Below are 5,957 nucleotides of genomic sequence, written 5' to 3'. Positions count from 1 at the left end.
AGCAGGAGGAAAGAAATCATAAAAATCAGAGCAGAAATAAATGAAATAGAAACAAAGAAAACAATAACAAATCTCAATAAAACTAAAAGCTGGTTCTTTGAGAAGATAAACAAAATTGATAAACCATTAGCCAGACTCATCAAGAAAAAGAGGGAGAGGACTCAAATCAGTAAAATTAGAAATGAAAAAGGAGAAGTTACAACAGACACCGCAGAAATACAAAGCATCCTAAGAGACTACTAAAAGCAACTCTATGCCAATAAAATGAACAACATGGAAGAAATGGACAAATTCTTAGAAAGGTATAACCTTCCAAGAATGAACCTGGAAGAAACAGAGAATATGAACAGACCAATCACAGTAATGTAATTGAAACTGTGATTAAAAATCTTGCAACAAACAAAAGTCTAGGACCAGATGGCTTCACAGGTGAATTCTATCAAACGTTTAGAGAAGAGTTAACACACATCCTTCTCAAACTCTTCCAAAAAACTGCAGAGGAAGGAAGACTCCCAAACTGACTCTATGAGGCCACCATCACCCTAATACCAAAACCAGACAAAGATACTACAAAAAAAGAATATTACAGACCAATATCACTGATGAATATACATGCAAAAATCCTCAACAAAATACTAGCAAACAGAATCCAACAATACATTAAAAGGATAATACACCATGATCAAGTGGGATTTATCCCAGGGATGCAAGGATTCTTCAATATATGCAAATCAATCAATGTGATACATCATATTAACAAATTGAAGAATAAAAATCGTATGGTCATCTCAATAGATGCAGAAAAAGCTTTTGACAAAATTCTACACCCATTTATGATAAAAACTCTCCAGAAAGTGGGCACAGAGGGAACCTACCTCAACATAATAAAGGCCATATACAAAAACCCACAGCAAACATCATTCCCAAAGATGAAAAACTGAAAGCGTTTCCTCTAAGATCAGGAAAAAGAGAAGGATGTCCACTCTTGCCACTAGTATTCAACACAGTTTTGGAACTCCTAGCCATGGCAGTCATAGAAGAAAAAGAAATAAGAGGAATACAAATTGGAAAACAAAAAGTAAAACTGTCACTGTTTGTAGATGACATGATACTATACCTAGAGAATCCTAAGATGCTACCAGAAAACTACTAGAGCTAATCAATGAATTTGGTAAAGTTGCAGGATACAAAATTAATGCACAGAAATCTCTTGCATTCCTATACACTAATGATGAAAATTCTGCAAGAGAAGTTAAGGAAATACTCCCATTTACCACTGCAACAAGAAGAATAAAGTACCTAGGAATAAACCTACCTAGGGAGAAAAAAAGACCGTATGCAGAAAACTATAAGACACTGTTGAAAGAAATTAAAGATGATACCATCAGATGGAGAGATATACCATGTTCTTGGATTGGAAGAATCAACATTGTGAAAAGGAGTATAGTACCCAAAGCAATCTACAGAATCAATGGAATCCCTATCAAACTACACATGGCATTTTTTAGAAAACTAGAACAAAAAATCTTAAAATTTGTATGCAGACACAAAAGACCCCAAATAGCCAAAGCAGTCTTGAGGGAAAAAAACGGAGCTGGAGGAATCAGACTCCCTGACTTCAGACTAGACTACAAAGCTATAATAATCAAGAGAATATGCTACTGGCACAAAAACAGAAATATAGATCACTAGAACAGGATAGAAAGCCCAGAGAGAAACCCACATATGTATGGTCAACTAATCTATGAGAAAGCAGGCAAGGATATACAAATGAGAAAAGACAGTCTCTTCAATAAGTGGTGCTGGGAAAACTCGACAGCTACATGTAAAAGAATGAAATTAGAACACTCCCTAACACCATACACAAAAATAAACTCAAAATGAATTAGAGACGTAAATGTAAGACTGGACACTGTAAAACTCTTAGAGGAAAACATAGGAAGAATACTCTTTGACATAAATCACAGCAAGATCTTTTTTGATCCACCTCCTAGCGAAATGGAAATAAAAACAAAAATAAACAAATGGGACCTAATGTAACTTAAAAGCTTTTGCAAAGCAAAGGAAACTACAAACAAGATGAAAAGACAACCCTCAGAATGGGAGAAAATATTTGCAAATGAATCAACGGACAAAGGATTAATCTCCAAACTATATAAACAGCTTGTGCAGCTCAATATTAAAAAAACAAACAACCCAATCCAAAAATGGGCAGAAGACCTAAATAAACAATTCTCCAAAGAGGACATACAGATGGCCAAGAAGCACATGAAAAGCTGTTCAACATCACTAATTATTAGAGAAATGCAAGTCAAAACTACAATGAGGTATCACCTCACACCAGTTAGAATGGGCATCATCAGAAAATCTACAAACAACAACCGCTGGAGAGGGTGTGGAGAAAAGGGAACCCTCTTGCACTGTTGGTGGGAATGTAAATTGATACAGCCACTATGGAGAACAGTATGGAGGTACCTGCAAAAACTAAAAATAGTTACCATATGACCCAGCCATCCCACTACTGGGCATATACCCAGAGCAAAACATAATTCAAAAAGACACATACACCCCAATATTCATTGCAGCATTATTTACAATAGCCAGGTCATGGAATCAACCTAAATGCCCATTGACAGATGAATGGATAAAGAAGATGTGGTATATATATACAATGGAATATTACTCAGCCATAAAAGGAATGTAATTGGGTCATTTCTAGAAACGTGGGTGAATCTAGAGACTGTCATACAGAGTGAAGTAAGTCAGAAAGAGAAAAACAAATATCGCATATTAACCATATATGTGGAACCTAGAAGAATGGTACAGATGAACCGGTTTGCTGGTCAGAAATTGAGACAGAGATGTAGAGAACAAACATATGGACACCAAGGAGGGAAAGCAGCGGCAGGTGGGGGTGGTAGTGTGATGAATTGGGAGATTGGGATTGACATGTATACACTGATGTGTATAAAATGGATTACTAATAAAACCTTGTATATAAAAAAATAAAGAAAAAATAATAACTAGAATTATCTGTTATTAGATATATAATATAAAAATGTGTAAATTATAACATCAGTAACCTAAAATGTGAGGGAAAGGAGAAGTAAATGTGTAGAGTGTAGCAATGCTATTGAAGTTAATTTATTATCAGTTTCCAATAGGGTGTTATAATTTTAAGATATCTGATATAAGCCTTATGGTAACCACATGGGAAATAACTATAGTAGTCACAAAAAGAACATGATAAAAAAAGTCAAAGCATATTGATACCAAAAGATATCAAAAAAGGGAGGAGGACAGGAAAGAACAATAGATTTACAAAACAGCCAGAAAACAATAAACAAAATGTCAATAGTAAGTTCTTACTTATTAATCATTATTTAAATGTAAATGAATTAAATTACTAGTCAAAAGACACAGAATGGTTGAAAGGATTAAAAAAAAAAAGATCCAACGATATGCTGCCTATAAGAGAGTAACTTTAGCCTTAAAGATACACATAGACTGAGAGCAAAGGGATGGAAAAACATATTTCAAGCAAGTGTTAACAAACAAACAAACAAACAAACAAACCAGGGGTAGCTACTTATATCAGGAAAAATAGACTTTAATGTAAAAATGTAAAAAGAGACAAAGAAAGTTATTATACAATGATAATGGGGGTCAATCTATCAAGAAGATATAACAATTGTAAATATTTATGCACCAAACATTGGAGCACCTAAGCAGATAAAGAAAAAACTAACATAGCTAAAAGGAGAAATAAAGAACATTATATTATTACATGGAGTCTTTAATACTCCACTCTCAACATTGGATAAATTGTCCAGAGAATCAATAAGGGGATAGTATACTTGAATAACACTATAGACCAAATGGAGTAACAAACATATACAGAACATTATATCCAACAGCAGCAAAATAAACATTCCTCTCAAACTCACATGGAATATTTTCTAGGATAGAACATATGTTAGGCCACAAAAAAATGTTAGCAAATTCAAGAAGGTTGAAATCATACCAAGTATCTCCTCTGACAAAAATAGTATGAAACTAGAAATCAGTAACAAAAGGAAAACTCAAAAACTCATGAATACATGGAAATTAAACAACACTCTCCTAAACCAGTAATGAATTAAAGAATAGATTGAAGAGGTAAGAAAAAAGTATCTTGTCACCAACAAAAATGAAAATATATACCAAAACTTATGAGATGAAACAAAAGCAGTTCTAAAAGGGACGTTTATAGCCGAAAGAAAAAAAGAAGGTCTACATTAAGAACAAGAAAGATCTCAAATAAACAACCTAACTGTCCACCTAAAGGAACTAGAAAAAGAACAACAAGCAGCCCAAAGTTAGCAGAAGGAAGGAAATAATAAAGATTAGAGCAGAAACAAATGAAATAGAGAACTGGAAAACAACAGAAAAGATTAACAAGAGTTTTGTTCCTTGAAAAGATAAAGTTGACAAACCCTTTGTTAGATTAACCAAGGGAAAATAGAGAACCCAAATCAACAGGATAATAAATGAAAGAGTAAATATTACAATGGGTACCACAGAAAAAGAAAGGGTGTTAGAGGCTACTATGATCAAAAATATGCCATCAAACTTCTAGGACAATCTATAAGAAATGGAAAATTTCTTTGATACATAAAAACTACTGAAGAGAGTTCCCAAGATGGTGGAATAATAAGACCCCGACTCTTTCAGGCATGCCAACATTACAACTATTTATAGAGAAACCGTTGATGAGAAAGACCAGGATCTACAATAAAAGACCTTCTACAACCAAAGATATAAAGAAGGAACCACAAGTAGATGGGTAGGAGGGATGGACTCATGGTACAGTCAAGACCTACACCCCCAGGTAGGCAATCCACAGATAGTAGAATAATCACAATTGCAGAGGTTCTCCCCAAGAAACAAGGGGTCTAACCCCATATTGGGCTCTCCAGCATGGGGGTCCTGCACTGGGAAGATGAGCCCACAGAACATTTGGCTTTGAAGGTCAGCAGGGTTTCCTATGTGGAGACCCAGAGAGCTGTGGGAAATAGAGACTCCACTCTTTAAGGGTGCACACAAAATCTCACATGCTCTGAGACCCAGAGTAGAAGCAGAAATTTGAAAGGAGCCTGGGTCAGACCCACCTGTTAATCTTGGAGAATATGCTGGAGAGGCAGGAGGCAACTGGAGCTCACTCTGGGGACACAGATATGGACGGCAGCCTTTTTGGGAGCTTTTTCTACCACGTGGACACTTTGGAGTCTTCCCTCTAGTTTGTTAACCTTGGGACCCAGCCCCACCTCCACCCACCAGACTGTATGCAGCACTGCTGGGATGCCTCAGGCCAACCAATTTGCCAGATGGAGACACAGATCTACCCACCAGCAGGCAGGCTGCCTTAAAACCCCTTGAGCTCACAAGCATCCCTGGACATAGCCTTGTCCACCAGAGGGCCCAGGAACTGGCCCTGCACATCAGGGTATAGGCACTAGAACTGGGACACCCAGGGACTTACAGCCAGAGATCCAGGGACACACCTCTGCCCACCAGTGGGTAGGCACCAGCCCCAGAACCACCTAGACACAGTCCCACCCACCAGTGTGTGGACACCAGCTCCAGGACAACTGCAGCCCTGCAGCCTGACCTGTCAGACCCAGTCCACCCACCAGCAGAACATCAGCTGTGAAACACCTTGGGTCCCTCAGCCAGCTGCTCTTGGATCCAGCCCCACTCACTAATGGCTCAAAACAAGCTTTGGGAACCCCCCTTCTCTGAGACACCAGAGCCAGCTGTGTCAGGAATCAGCCCCATTCACCAGCAGTCCAACACCATCCCTGGGACCCCTGAGCCGACAGACCCCAGGACATGGCTCTCCCTGTCAGTGGACCAACACTAGCCCCAGGATATGACTTTACCTACCAGCAGGTGTGCACTGGCCCCAGGACCACAGT

The sequence above is a fragment of the Mesoplodon mirus genome (assembly GCF_964341445.2).
Source record: "Mesoplodon mirus genome assembly, chromosome: 4".
Classification (NCBI taxonomy): domain Eukaryota; kingdom Metazoa; phylum Chordata; class Mammalia; order Artiodactyla; family Ziphiidae; genus Mesoplodon; species Mesoplodon mirus.
Note: the sequence above shows the minus strand (reverse complement) of the source record.